This window comes from Balearica regulorum, chromosome 4, assembly GCF_011004875.1.
Source record: "Balearica regulorum gibbericeps isolate bBalReg1 chromosome 4, bBalReg1.pri, whole genome shotgun sequence".
Taxonomy (NCBI): domain Eukaryota; kingdom Metazoa; phylum Chordata; class Aves; order Gruiformes; family Gruidae; genus Balearica; species Balearica regulorum.
In genome coordinates, this window is record NC_046187.1 from 50986257 (window position 1) to 51002546 (window position 16290).

A 16290-nucleotide genomic window follows, 5' to 3' on the forward strand; every position below is an offset into this window, starting at 1 on the left:
TAATAATAATCACTATAAACATCACCGTTCTTTGTCAGAGAGCTCGTAGGAAGCTATTTTTGACATTATTGGGTTAACATATTACAGAGCTTCTTCATTAGATCTGTGCTGCCACTGTACAGGGGAAATTAGTGATTTGCCAGTGGGGCGGATGTGCATCTGTTTTTTACGCAGTTTATCATTTAGGATTAAGAAACACTTAAATTTTTTTAGGTTAGGATTGGCATGCTTGACTCTGAGTTTCTGCTTCTCGGATTAAATGATTAGAATCACTAATAATCAGCCACACTACTTTGTCACACCCGTATATAGACTAAATAAGCAATTTTCTCATTTACCTCTTGTGACTCTCCTTTATATATATATATAAAAAAAGTGTATATATGTACACGTATATGCACACACTTCCCTGTAAAGCATAGAGCAGTTTTCAGCCTATTTGTCAAAGCTTTACCCTATAGGAAATACTTGAATCCTCGTCACTGTATGTATGTACGCATACTTACTCCTTGTGTCTTAATGTCACAAGCTTTTGTATGATTAGTTTAAGTGTAGAGTGGTTTCCTTGTCTGCAGCAGCATTCTTTAAAAGGGAAGATTCCCTGGTGAATTCATTATTACACAGAAGTCCCACCCCCATGAAACTGCTGTAGACACATAACAGGATTACTGCTCAAGAGTTTACTAGGATGCAAGTAAAATTGTTCCAGTCAGAAGCAAGCATCTTTGAGTAAGGTAGGAGAATGCTTCCTTATTTTGTCATGAAGTGTATAAGAGAAAGCATTTCTAGCTTATCTTCTGTAATTAAAATTTCTTTAGATAGTGCAGTATCTGATCAATTTTTATGAAGGAAAAAAATGTGATCTATTAAATACTCTAAAGCTGGCTTTGTAAAAATATCTTGTTAGGGTTGGTATATTCCCATTCAAACAGCCAATAGATGTGAAGGTTTCTTTACTGTTTGGAGAAGAAATATGGTTCAAAAACATTGAAAAATAGTGAAAGGAGGGCTTTTGTACTTAATGGATTGAACTACTCATGATTTTGAGAGATATCTAGGATTTGTTTGTTGTTTAACATTGTTACCTCACCTTGTAACTTCATAGCAACATGGAAATGACAATTTTAGTTTCAAAATATTGTTCATTGTATATCTTGAAAAAGATATATATTTTCTCTCTGAAGTACTATTTTAATAATAGTAATTTGTTATACTTATAGAAAGGGTTTGATACAAATCTTCTACCTTAATTAGCTAATGTGTCAAATGTATTCGTGTAATTCTAGGAATGTATTCTAATTCTAAGAATTAGCCAGATCTAATAACCTAATGGCATAGAAGCGCTCTCAAAATGTAGAGCTGCCTAATCGATGTGGTGACAAATGAAATGATCTGTGGCCTTCAAGGTTAGGAGTTAATTGAATGAACGGACAGTTGGGGTTTTTTTAAGACAGCTGCTCATATATTCCTAATGGAGAGCTTGGTTTTATTCTTCCTTAAAGTAATTGCACATTCATCCTTAATTGAAATTCCCTGGTTTTATCCAGCAAGTAGCTTTTAGGTAGGGCAAGGGTCTTTGACAACTTAAATCTCCAAAGTATAAATGTCAATATGATGTATAGAACACCTACTTGTAACTATAAATGACTAAAAATCATTTTAACCTGCACATAAAATGTTACCCTACTCACAAATTCTAAAAGCTGAGTGAGTGCTGGGAAATGTCTCAATTTATTAAATATATTCCATGTATCAGATGCTGTTTGCTCTCCTCATTATTGTATGAGGAAATATAACAGTTTATTTTTGTTGAAGTAGATTTTTATTTATTTGCATAACCAGCTACATACAGCATAAATTACTCTATTTACAGCTAGGTCAAGAAGACTATAAAATGAGATCTAGACTCTTATAAGCAAGTTATCTTACTAGGATTCAGACATCAGAAATATCGTAACAATTGTTAATGTTTGTGACCATCCATCTCAAAAAAAGTCATGAAAGACAGCTGCTTTTCCCCCACTTCCTCCAAGTGTTCTATCTCTGGGGGACACAGTGATCAGAATTAACTTCATTTTTGGCTGCTAACCCTGCACATCCACTTGTGCTCTGTGGGAGCCTGTATCTGTCAGTCAGATTTGGCCCATGTCATGTCTTGTCATTGCTCCTCCAACAGCAACCGTCCGGGAAGTCTGGGTTTAATGTATTTTCAGACTGGGAAAAAGAGGAAACCAAAGATACAGAAAAATGCTGTTCAGCTGCAGAAGCATAAATGGGTCATTAACTCATGTTCAAGTGGGGTCACAGTCAGGACCTGGTGAGAGGCAAAATTAAAACAACAAGAGAGAGCAAGGAACTACCTGCTGCCAGTGGTCCACCTGTCTGTGCTATGCCAAGATGGATAGGAGTTTGGCATGAGGTAACAGCATCATCCTGTACTTTCCTTCAGGAGTGGTTGATGAACGGAAGAAGCAGATGATGTCATCATCAGCAATAGGCGTGAAGCTATGCCCAAAACCTGGAATACAATTGTAATACAGGGATATCTGAATGGCTCTTCAAAGTTGGGGGAGTGTGTGGTGTGTCTCAGTGGCAACCAGGTGCCGCAAAAATTACTGCCACTGGACAGTTTGGCAGCCCTAGCTTCACCCTTCAAACCTGGAACCTTTTCTGGATTGACTGAAACGCATTGTGGTTCAGTGTGTGCAGTGGCATACAAACGCGCCAAATAACCTGACAGGCAGATTGGCTTTGCCTGTGGTTTTTGGGGCTCAGTTATGCTAAATCCAGACAACAATAATTCATCCATATCACTGCACCTGCTGAAAGTTTGCTATATTATAGCCATTTGATAAAGCAAATTGTTTGTTTCATCAGTTTAAACTTTGAACAGGAAATAGTGTTGATGGGGAACTAGAAACTGTTTCTCTCTCCACACCAAAATTCATTCCAGAACATCACCAGTGGCAGAGGAATACTGAGCATGTTTTGGGGGTGTACAAATTTTAGCTAAACATCTTGATGCTCCTATTGCTGGATCTGACTCTCGCCTCCTGGCTCTTGAGCAGGGGCATATTGCATTTCAGCTACTTTGTTTCAGGGAGGTACTGTGCAATGCAGCAATACAAACAGTGTTCTCCACGGGTACCTGATAATAACGAAGCTGTCCCTGAGCATATGCAAACAAGTAGATCTTTTTTTTTCTTGATTTATATACAGCTTGGACATAGTCAACACTGACAGGACTGCCTGCTAACCTTAGCATTTCACTGTACTCCAGTGCCTAACAAATCTGTGAACTGAGCAGGTTCCCTCCATTCCCACTCCTGGAGCCTGGGAAAAAGTTTTGGGGATGGCATCTCACAACTGTGTAGTGAAATAAAGTCTGTTTCCTTGGAAACTTGACAATGAACAATAACTTGTCCTTTGCTTTTCACACTTGAATATCATCCACATCTAAATTGTGTGAAAAGTTTCCACGTTTGGTTGCTTTATACTCTTCCCTGCCCCCCCCCCCCCCAAAATAAAGAAGAAAACACAAAGGTGTCTTGCATGCTTTGGACTAGAGGTGGCTTTCCAGAGGGGGGGGGGGGGGGGGGGAAGAAGAGGGGGAAACAAAACAAACAAAACAAACCCACATTAAAAAAAAAGGAAGAGCCTTCCTGTGTCTAAAATCTGCATCTGCAAATAGATATCCTGCATAAATATAGTTCAGTATTTTGTGGTTGGTAAACTACAAAGAAAAGGAGCTCCTACATCTTTCTGTATCCCTGGCTCTGGCCAAAGAGCAATCTCACTGTATAGTGAAAGGATAAGTTCCATGCATTAGAATTCATGGAGGTACACAAAATGCAAATGTGTTGTGTAGGGAGAGAGGGAGGGAGAAATCGTTCCATCCCTCCTGTGCCTGGCAAGGAAAGAACCTGTGTTACCACTTTCGTTTACTCCAGAGTGAAATGTTATCCTGCCCCTACTATGCAAGCTTCACAGTGGGGTAAAGTGTGTTTGTCAAAAGTGACATCTACATGATGAAATCACCTTCAGCAATCCATTCTATTGCACTTTTAATACTAAATAATAATAATAAAACAAATAGAATGCACTACATAGTGCAGTCTAGAGGGAATAATGGAGAGGGTTGATTCTGGTTTTTGGTTGTTTGGCTTTTTTAAAATCCAGAGTCCAGTAAAAGGCTGCTTCAGGTATGTTGTCAGAAGGTAAGGTTAGAATTAACAGCAGAAATGTTGACACACTATAGGTAATATTAGCTTCCTAAGTACCTCATTCACCTTTTAATTAGAGAAGCAACTTTAAGCTCTTAAAGTTCCTGCATGCTGGGTTTCTCAAACAAGTCCATGCCAACTGTAGAAAAATTTCCACGTGGGCAAGGCTTGGAGGATGATGGAGTGATTTTTTTATTCTTTTTTTTTTTTCTACTTCTGCCTCTACTGAGGTCTGGTGAAAAGTGGAAGAAAATGCTTACAGGACTACAGATTTTACTGATAATCTAGGATAACTTTTGTGCAGAGCCATGAGGACAAGCAGTCTTCATACAGTATACTGACTATCTTCTTAATAACTCACCTATATCTGCTCATACCAAACCAGCTTGTAGCTGATGGCCAACAAGGCTGTTAACTTGCTGGCTTTGATAAAGGCACCTCTAAATAAGAGAATTCTCATGCTGATACTTGGCTTTATAAATGCTTACTGCAGACCACCAGTAAAAAAATCCCTTTGTTATGCTGAATATTCTGATTTCAGTTTATATTTCCGAAATTACCATATGATCCTTTTGCAGGAATGAATCATACAGAAATTAAGATGTGTAGTAGAAAGAAATGTTTTTGGAGCATCTTCTTGGTCCATCTTATTGTTTTCTATCTTATTTCTGTCCTTTGCTTGATTCATCTTTAGGGAGAAAATAATGCAATTGCAAATGTTAGAGCCAAAATTAATGCAGTGATTGGTCTGGAAATCTCCAGTCATCCAGTAGCTAATGGCAAGTAGATGTGCACCAGCTGCATTTACTCTGTTATTTGTTTCAGTGTGGGGCATGTTGTTCTCATGCCTGGTTGTCTCTTAAGTGTTTGAAACAGGCGACCTTTGAAATGCAATGGCTGTTTTCACATAGGAAACCACCCCATAATGCCGAAAGACTAGTAGCTGTGTAGAAGAGCATGGAATAGTAATATAGCATATAGCTAAAGCACATTTGGGGGAATATTCCTCTTTTGAAAGTAGAAACTTGCAATAAAATAGAAGATGTTTCTATAGTTGAATATTACACATAAAGCCATAATGGGGAAGGAGGCAGCAGCAGAAAGAAAAATGGCCAAATTTCATCCTTCATACCTACTGTCTATACAGCAGGCACCTCCTTCCACTCTATTATCGCTGTTCTGGAATAAGATAATTTCATATTGAATAGTTTGAAGTTGTAATAATGAAGTATTTATCTTTTTAAGTAAATCTTCTTGTGCCATAAAACCATTGATATAGCGCAAATATGCACGTATGTATTGAGACTGTGTTTGTTACTTGAGGTCTAATTACAGCAAAAGAAAATCTATTCTTGGCTTGAGATGGAAAGACTTAGTTTTCTATTACATATGAATATATATTCACCAAAAATCAAATGAACGGGCAAGTTTACAAGATTTAAACTTGTTTTCTTAATAATCACCTATAAGCTAATGAGCTACTTGTATCCCAAACTTTATGTTTGGTTGTATATTATATAGATGTATAAATCGGTGTGCTTTGTCAGCTGTAGAACAAATTGTGTGCTATTTAAAGCACACATAAATATATAAACATATTTGGATTTCTAGTTTGTTTTCACAATGCAAACATTAGCATAGCAAAGGATGAAGCTATGAATTTAGATATCCATACATATACTTCCATAGAAAAATCTGGGATTAACTTCTGTTGTGTATATGACAATTCTGATACGTGTGTTTATACAAGGTGAGAATCATTGTTTAGTCTTTTGAAATACAAAGATATATTTGAAATGCAGTACTGTTTGTATGCCACTTAAATGAGATGTGCTTTTGAAAGAGTGGTTAAACAATTTATCACAATCTGTATCACTGCATGCAGGAACAATGAGGTACCTATTCATTATCTATGTAATAATGTGTTTAACGTACTTATAGTTTTACCTCGGTTTTATTTACTTTACGTGCAGCTTCCCTGTGGTGAAGTCCTGTTAAGACCTCTGTTCTAACAGGTTTAGCAATCAGTTTTACAGAACCAGTCTGGATAATTTATCTACAGTGTCAATTCTATTTAGACTCCCCTAATGCTACTGAAAGTTATACAACTGCATTTTACCTCATATTCACTTAATTGAGAGCTCTTGTGAAATCAGCAAAAGTCACATAAGTGTAATTATGTATGTCTTGCTAGAAACTGGTATAAACTAAGGCAGTATTTTTCAGCCAGCTCTCTGCTACTCTGAGTTTGTGCCTTGTCTTCATACCAGTGAAACAGCTTGATCTCAGGCATGTACTGGGAGGTACCAAGGCTATCCTGCCTGACCAGAAGGACTGCTGCTCCAGAAAGGACACAAGTCATCTTCTGGAGAGTTTGAGACCTTTTGGCATCTAAAAGAGTAGTAGAAGCCTAGGTGTAAGTAACTGAATCTCAAGCTCCTTTTATCCCAAGATTTTCGGTAAATGAACACACTTGCCAGTACAGCAGCTTTGCTCATAAATCTAGTCTGAGGTGGCTCTGTGCCTCAACCTCTCTTTCCTGTTATAATTAGGGCCTTTAAAAGGGAAGTCTCCACAAGTACCTGTAATGTAAACATGACTTACTCTCCATTCCCTCTATAATAGCTGTTGACAACAGAACAGCCTTGAATGCTATAGAGGATATAGCTATGTATGAGACTAAGGGTTGGTTATTTGAAGCTATTAAAAATAATACTATAAATTGCTGGATTTCATGCAGTTGCCAGTCATGTCATTTATGAGGTCTATCAAACATACTATTAATGTATTTTTAAGTTTGACAGAGCTGTAGCGCAGTATGGGCTTACTCCTGGCACTTCCTTATGTTGACATTTCATTACTTAAGACTTCCCTCAAAGTTTTTCTGTTGACTCAGCCTGGTCCTGGACTTTGATCAGGCTGAGCAGGTGATCCTCTGGACAGGTTGCTGTCAAATGTGATGAAGGCATTTCCCATCTTCAGTTAGGAAATACTCTGGGTAGACTGTCAGCTCTTGTTGCTCACATTTTGTCTCTCTTGCTGGGAGGGATTTGAGTGCTCTACCCAGGTCACTGCTCACGGGACAGGAAGACACTCAAATTGTGACAGGTGTTTGTAAACTGGGCTACTAACTAGCACTAATCTACACTTCTATAGTGCCTTGGACTGATAAAGACATATGGCTATCATCATCTCAAAAAAAAAAAAAAAAAAAAATTGAAAAATCCACAAGCCAAAAGTTGATTCCAGCCTTTGAGTAGGAGGGCAGCTATGTTGTTCTTGAACTAGGACATCTAGAGCATGTGTAGATGTTGATCGAGATACTGTAAAGAAAATAGTTGGGAGAAACTTTTATGTTTATTTTCTTAAATGCTATCTTTCTGATAATCTGAGTTATCTCTGTCAAGGATGGGAAAGAATTGTGAAGAGAGCAAGAAGAATGATTTTGATTCTTGAAATAAGTGAGAAAGAAAAATGATATACCACTAAGGTACTGGGTGCATCCTTTCCCTTTTTTCTTTATTCTTTGATGTCAAGACACAGATCTGTTATTTTGACACAAAAGAGAAGCATTTTCTTTCTTTTTCATGCCAAGAGTCATCAAGTAAATCTGTCAGGTGAATCTAATGTTTGCAGAAAAGAAGTTCCTGTAAGAAGCATCCAATTAGCCTACTTATGTCACTTAGTACTCTGTGCTTTAGTGTTCTCTGACTATAGATTAGTTGCTGTGCTTTAATTCCTGCCATTAATATTCACCCACCATAAGTTTGCTTTGCTATGCATTATTTATCAAGTTTAAAAAGTGTTATAGCAAGTTTTAACTAGGAAACAGGGAAAAATGTTGTGCTTTTAACCTAAACAGCTCACACACTGAAGAACCACCGTGAAAAATGCTATTAAAAATAAGGCAACTTTACAGATACTAGTGTCATGCTGCTTGCTTGCTTTTTTTACCTGTCTGTATAGCCAGCTGTTTCTTTAAATGTTAAGAACCAGAACTAAGTTTCTATAGACTTGAAATTGGAAAATTGGAAAAAAACCTCAAAGTATACCAAAGAGAATCTTCGCTCCCAGAAGCACAATCAAGCAACTAACAGGTAAAGGAACTCTTACAGATAATTCTGTATTTGTTATGCAGAATACAATCAGATCCTCAAACTGATGAATGTAAACTACTAATGCAAATCTGTTAGTCTATGCTATTATTTGTTAAATAGTATTCATAGTTTTGATAATATAATTGAAATTCTTTTTATAACAAAAAGATTATAAAAACTCTTATTTTTATGAAGGGCATTTGGATTGAGTAAAGGAACAGAGGTATGCAGAATCCTTTGGGGGAATACAAGCTTTTACAAGGGCACTGGATCAGGTCAGTCACTAATTTTGGAGAGAATCCATGAAAATTGTCTGTGTTCCTTGTGGTTTGGGGCTTGCTTGAACTCGGTATAGTAATCATGAAAACAGAAGGAAACAAGCATGGGACTTTCACTCCTATGAACTTCATGCAACTGCTGTGGGAAGGGAGACAGCCACCTTCTGAAAATGGGGCAGAAGCCTAAGCATAGTCAGTTAAGTTAAAGTTTAAAACAAGTAAATTGCTGTCTGCATGAACGTGATTTAAGTGATCTATTTACTTGAGTATTCATCTAAAAGTGACCAGGATTACCACTAGGTTTGTTGCATCAAGTATCCATCATATATCAAGTTAAGAGCAAGCTAGCTATGTGAATGTGTGAAAGCAGTTCTTCTGAAGAATAATTTGAATAAATATTTAATCATATTTAGATGAGTGATATGGCTATACAAATGAATACACACATAAAAGTAGACACATAGAAAGATGTAATTGCGGGTATCTGGGTAGAGCTCAAGACCTTATGTTAACTCTCTAGACAATGGGATATCTAAACATTTGAGGAAGTCATTCAGGAGGAGCTGTCAAAGCTGTGTTTAAGGTTTAACTGGTGATCACATGTTTCCCTTCTTAAAGAAAACCTAATGATTAGAGCACTAAAGTAAGGAATCAGATATTTGTGTTATGTTCCCTTCTCTGTCTCATTTCAGGCAGAAGAATATTAAATATCTACAACAGTTATAGCTGATAGTACCCCTCAGTACATACTTTTTTTCCCTCCCCACGATTTACATGGCTGTTCAGTCTGTTGATCAGGGACACTATTAAAGGTTTAACCTCAACCCGTATGTTACTGGTCAACTCTCCATCAAAAAGGAAGGGGTCTGAGCTAAAGGTACTGTGGGCAGCTGGGCCCACAGTAGCTTTAATTTTAATATTTTTTCAGTCAAAGCAAATATATTTTTGTCATTCAGAATATCTGGCATTTTGGATTTGAGGAAAAATATGCGATTTGGAGAAAGTGAATAAAGTTTTCTGTCATTAGTTAAACTTTAAACTCATATAGGAATATCTTAGAGCTGATGTAATGCAAGAGTTGAGGGAAGTTATAAATTGCTGGAGGATATTGTCATAGACTTATCCACACTTGTGGTTTAGGAATACATCTAATGTTGACTTTGTAAAGCCAGTTGGTTTCTATGAGTCACTTTTAAGGCACTTCATAGTCATATGAAAGTGAATTAGAATTTTATTGACTGATTTATCTGCTTGCTTTAGCAAATAATTATTTACTATTACAGATGATGATGATATAATAAGTAGCCCCAAAACATCTCATTTTGAAATTATAAAATTAAAAAGGTTGAATTTCTATGTATTTGATAGTCAAATACCCCTCCAAATGAAGTAAGGCATAACAATGATATACAGTTACATCTTTAAACTAATCAAGGAATTAAAAGGTTCATATTATTTCATTTACAAAGATGCAAGTATGTTTCATGCAGAAACCCACCTTATTCTACTTCTGCCATGAAACATCTCCTTTAAAGGCATGTGAAGCTTCTCTAAATACAGTATTTAATGCTTCAGTTGTTAAAAATCTAAAGCTTTTAAAGATTCAGATATATAATCATGGAACACAAATGAAAGCAAACCAGTGATGCCTGGAAATGAAAGGCTTTATGCTTCCCCTGTCCTGCAGTACACCCTGTGAATCATTTACTTTCCAAGCCTTAACCTAAGAATTTTTTTTTTTGGTAAAAGATATTCTCTTGCTATGTTTTTATTTGTTTTAAACTAAAACAGCAACAACACACTTTGTTTTCCTTGCAACACTGCCATAACTAATGCTAGACTTAAAATGGGAAGAGGGATTCTGTGCCTGGGCTGGACTTTGAGTGAGTCCTATTGGCTGAACCTACTTTATTTCTGAGGTATAGCTATAGTTCTTCCCATAACCCCCAAACCTATCACAGTAGGTGACTGTGATAGATGCAAGGGGTGTAAGGGACCAAATTCTGCTTTCTCTTGTCAACTCCATAAGACCTCATACATTAGGATGTTTCTGTCTCTGTTCATAACTGGCAGCCTTGACATTCTGAAATTCTAAACTTGTTTTCTCCGTGGTTATTTTCTAAATAACCCTGTAGCCCCAATGGTGAGGAGGGCTTCCCTGCTTCAGCAGGGGAGAGAAAATCCTTTGCTTTGCGCATGAGGGTACAGTCCTTTGAAATGTTCAATAATGTTCTGGATGCAGAAGGGTTAAGCAGCATGCCTGGGAAGATGGTAAGTGTTGGTTTTAATGCTGTTTCCAATTAAGTTTGACAAAGAATTGTATACAAGAGCAACAGTCAAGGGCGACGGGGAAGCTGCTTCAGAAGAAAGAACAGATGGTGAAGATGACAGATTTATGCTCCAGGTGATTGGTATAATAAGCTAGAGGAAATAATGCAGGAGAAAGCAAAGTGTTTAAAACAATGTTCCATGCATATTTTTGCTGTGCTTTTTATGCGTGGGCTGCATTATTCTGTGGAACATCTGACTTGACGTAGTTCTGAATGTACCTGCACCTGTCCTGGGAGAGAAGCTGTGGCTGACCCAAGTCACTTAAGCATTAACACATGTTATATAGTGAAATAAGGAATGCATTTCTTGCCTTATTACTGCTTTTCTATTTGTATGGAACTTAAAGGCTAAGTTGAAAATTCAAGGACTTTTTTTTTTTTTAAAGACATTTTGCATCTTCTGTTTTAATTTCTTTACTTCTAAGAGCCCTCAAAAAGCAATGAACCAATTGTACCAAAAGTATTTTAAACTTATTTTCCAACGCTGATGAGAATTACCTGGTTGAGAGCCTACTTTTCCCTGCTCTTGGATCTGAGGACTCCTACCTTCTATTCCTGGTGTGCTGAAAGGTATTCCTACCATCTACATCTGCTATGCTAAAAGCCATCCAATAGAGCAGGACAGGATAGATACAAGACGGCAGTGGGAGGGGATGACCTAATCAGCAATGAGCTAAAGGCTGTGGGTTAGACATTGTCCATACAATTACATCCTTTTTTTTTTCACTATGTACTTAGGCTTGTGTCCTCATGACACATCTTCAATATTAAGTGTTCAGCATCAGATCCAAGCAATCTTGTGCTTCTTTGTCCTGTTGCAGGACTACGGCTCTGGTGTTGCCGCACTTTGGGGTATATCATAAAAGGTAGCCAGACCTGACAGTTACACTCCAGCTCCCATGGTTCATCCCTCACCATCCCATTAGTCTTCTCCTCTGTGAAAGCCTACACACCATGTTCAATGGGATAAGGAAATAATATGCATTTGGTGAGTGTAAATACACTGTTTGAGAAGATGTATTTGACAGCTTGTGCTCTCTAGCATCAGCTCTGCAAATTATAAAGTCCTGCTAGGGAATTCCACATCAGTTTTGGCAGTATTGTGGGCAATTAACCTACCACTGGAGAAGACACCAATGATATAGACAACTTTGCTTTGGGAGGATCTTTTTCTAATGCTTTAGTGTCCTTTTTTCTCAGCTCATGAGACAAACAGATGGGTAGGAAGCTGCTGTGCCATGTTGCTGAGGTGACCAGTAGCAGCCGCAAAAATTCAGGATAACAAAATGTCCTTTGCTGAAGGTGTACACAGAGCTCACCTCAGAATTGCAGAGCAATCTGAAAACTTCACAAGCAATTCAGAAGCACGCATCTCTCGGTGTATGGAGGGTCAATCTGATGGCAAGCAGTGACAAAAATTGTTAGGGCAGGCATCTTCTGAGGCAGTAGATGTGTGGCTTTTAAGACAGTACTGCCATCACATGACTTATCAGTGCTCAATTCAGTTTTAATAACCTGTGCTATTTTTAACAGGAAAAAACAAGACATTAAAACTTCTGAAGCATGAATAGTACTGTGATTTTTCCTTGTTTAGGATGACAGCAGGCAGTCTTCCAGCACAACACACTAAAGAAAAATAAGGAGTCTGTTCACTACTTCCCATCAGGGAGCAGATGTTTAGCCACTTCCTGTAACACAGGGCTTCAGAATGCATAACAATCACTTTGGAAGACAAATGCAATAATCATAGAATAATAGAATCAGTTAGTTTGGAAAAGGCTTTCATGATCTTAAAGTCCAACCATTAACCTAACACTGCCAAGTCAAAGACTAAACCATGTCCCTAAGGGCCACGTCTACACATCTTTTAAATACCTCTAGGGATGGTGACTCAACCACTTCCCTTGGCAGCCTCTTCCAATGACTGACAACCCTTTAGGTGAAGAACTCTTTCCTAATATCCAATCTAAACGTCCCTTGGTTCAACTTTCCCCTTGTCCTATCACTTCTTACTTGGGAGAAGAGACCAATACTCACCTGGCTACAACCGTCTTTCAGGTAGCTGTAGAGAGCAATAAGGGAGTTCTTTTTTATATGCAGGAGTGGATATGATGGAGGACTACCCCTTAATAGGGTCATTCTCTAACATTTGGCTATGCGAAGCTGCTGTACTACACCAAATAAAGATATAAACCATACTAGAGTGTGAACTCCCTAGGTGTGGATTCGATGTAAAGCAAAAAAATAACCTATATGGATTGCTCTCACTTTAACAGTTTTCCCTTCATCCTTAGGATGTCACATAGCCACCTCCCAGTGGTGCAAGAGACTAAAAGCAATGTGTTGCTTTTCGTGTGCTTTTTGATCTTAACCCCTAGAAGGATGAGTTCTGACTGTCTCTTGTGGGCTATCATTATAGTGCAGGTCAGTTCGTCTGCAACTCCTAATAGCTCCTTGGCAAGAATTTTGAGGAAGGGAGAACAGGGACTGCATTTTGAATGCTCATAGGCAAACTCAGGTTAAACGAATATCACTAGTTCAACATGACTTGAAAACAGAAGTCTTCAAGAGTTGATGACCAGATACTTGAAAATTTAAGACACATAGAAGGCTGATCAGAGTTTTGTAATCTACTGGTGTTTTCTAGGTTTTAGGGAGGGTGTCATACTCTATTTTGGAATAATTTAAAGAAAACTTCATCCCATAACATGCTTATTATATTTTATGCACCTACACAATTTATATCCCTCATGAAATATGTGAAGTTACAACACAGAAATCAGAGAGCAATAGGTGAACTGCATTATTTGGGCCATTTGAAGTTCAGTGCAATCGGACCTTACTGTTGTAAACAGGTTTCTTAAACAGAGTTTTATTAGTAATGTAATGCAAATTTTATTCCTTGGGGAAAATCTTACAGCTGAAATTTTGCAATTCAAACATGCTGAGAAAATACTTTTTAGAGAGATTCTATGCCATGCCTTTCATGTATTATAAGACTTTAATCTTCAACCGCACTTCATGAAATTAGTTTGCACTCTGCTCAAAGAGGATCTTGTGGGTTTAAGTTTGAGTAGATACAACAGAAAGGTAGTGTCAACGGTGATCTGCCTGAGGATTGAGAGAAAAGGATGGTAGTAAATTATTACTGCACAGCCGGTCAATTGGAGAAAGTAGGAGAGCAGCAGTGAGTTGCTGTAGAAGGAATGGCAGGAAAATGGGTATGGACAGATCAAAGCACTTTATGAAGCTATTGCTTAGTTTAGGCAGAGAACTTAGTGTGCACAGGGAGAACATGATTCTATATAAATCCTATGATCTAGTTGCTATTTTTACTACTTTTACCATGTGGAATCTGCTATGGTAGTTTTCAGAGTATAATCTGGAAAAATGAGGCATTCATGTAGCAGAAGACCACTTACTTATAATAAAGTGTATTAAATCGAAAGATAAATAGCTAGCAGCTGACACATCAAGTGAAGTGAGTAGTCATGTCCACTTTGGGTTCCATGGTACAGCCTCTTGCATAGCAGGGAAGTTCTTGGCCCTTAGTCAATTTTTCCTTTTCAGAGTCAGCAGAAGCTGTCTTCGTCTTTTCTTCCTTTGCCTAAATTGGTCATATCTGCCCAAACCTCAACCTGCAGTGTGTCTCACAGCAAAATCTTCTTAATGTGGGTGGATTTTGTGAATGTTTTTAAGGCTAGATTCTCATCCTTGTTCAAATCATTGCTTTTGATTTGGCAATAAATAATATCCTGGTTATGACCCCATCCTTTAGCAGTTCTCTCAAATCTATTCCAGTTGTTCTGTTTCATTTCAGGACCTTAGTGAGTCTGACTGGTTTTAGACTGTGGAAATTTATCTGCAGTTAAGGTTACAAAGTCCAGTTGCACAGTAATCTGAAGCCTAATGTTTACTTTTAGAGCAGGTACCACCCCCCCCCTCCCCCCATAGTCTAGTCTTGGCTGTAGACCACCATGTGAAGAGGCAGAGGTCATCCAAATACTATGATTCCCGAAGAGCAGGGACTATGCTGGTAGGTAGACTAATCCACTCCATGGGGATATAAAGAACTTGTGAATGACAGCTGCAGGATGTACAAATGTCAGTAATCACCAATTTCATGTGCTATGAGCTTCCTCCATTTTCAGACACAGCATAGACCTGTTAATGGATATTAGAACTGTTTGATATCTCAACTCAGAGTCATCTGGGCTACACATTCCTGACTATCTATGTCTTCAAGTAAATTTAAAATAATTAAAATATACTTACATTGGTTTTCCTGTGTGATTTCATATATGCCTGTGGGATGTAGTGGCAGAGCAGCTGAAGTGTTAGGCAGTACAGGTGGAGAATCTGGTTGAGCTTTCTGTTGATCTCAAGATAACTCAGCTTCAAATGCCAACTGCATCACTACAACACTGTTGAGTGACATGTCATACTGATGGGCTATCTAGGTTTAGGATGGTTCTTTAGTATTTTGATTTAATTTTTTTAACTATATATTGTAGATATCTCACTTTCTGTTCCTGGATTCCATCTTTCTGGAGTTACTCATCCTTCTTAATAAATTAATGATGACCTATCAATACCTAATTAATTTTGGAATAGTCCCCTTATGCTTTCTTAGCTTTTTGTAGCTAATATGTTTAGAACTCTACATTACTCATGCATTTCTCAGGTAACAAAGAAACATGCTTAGCTCTAATTTTCTATTAATATTTCTAATCTCCTTTGCAAATCTTGCCTTTTTATCTCTGAATTTTCTTCAATTTGCTAACAATCTTTTGACAAAAATGCACTAAAACAGTTCCCTCTCCACTGTTTTCGCTATATGACTTGGAGAAGAAGGGTTATTGGGAATAAGCTATGCAGGAACATTCTTAAAATTCAACGGGTTGGGGTGGGTTTTTTTGGTGGTTTCCACTTTTTCCATACTGACCATGTGGGACTCTGCCCAGTCAGCCTGAACTCTATTTGAAGCAGCTAGAAAGTGCCTGTATCTTAGTCATACTTACTGGCCACCCACAAATCCTCAACAAAATTCTTTAAACTTCATCCACTGTTTTTATTGTCTTGGGTCCAACAAATGGAATGATCTGGATATTAGTCACAGATGTATAGGCTACTTCATAGTGAGTGTGGGCACTGCCCACACGTTGCTTTTATGTGACCTTTTTGGGCTTCCATAGCCCAAATGGGGAGGAGGAGAGGGGGTACGTATATATATATATATTCACTTGTGAGCTCATCATCCAGTATTTTTTGATGACGGGCTTTGGAAAGATTTACTGAAGTGGTTATATTTAGGTATGTTTAACTTTTTGTGAGCATACAGACAAATATTTGTCTTAGCTCT

General features: G+C 37.8%; 1 long non-coding RNA gene across 2 annotated transcripts; it reads right to left on the reverse strand.

Annotated features, from left to right (window-relative positions):
* Positions 1-1994: 1994 nt before the first annotated feature.
* LOC142601756 (uncharacterized) lies at positions 1995-15776 on the reverse strand. Of its 2 annotated transcripts, none has more exons than XR_012835357.1 (3): positions 15204-15776; positions 2361-2518; positions 1995-2214 (listed from the first exon to the last, which is right to left on the reverse strand). It is a non-coding gene; the product is annotated as an uncharacterized LOC142601756 (long non-coding RNA). The 2 variants fall into 2 exon arrangements; XR_012835356.1 differs by lacking the exon at positions 15204-15776 and adding an exon at positions 11427-11541.
* Positions 15777-16290: the final 514 nt, after the last annotated feature.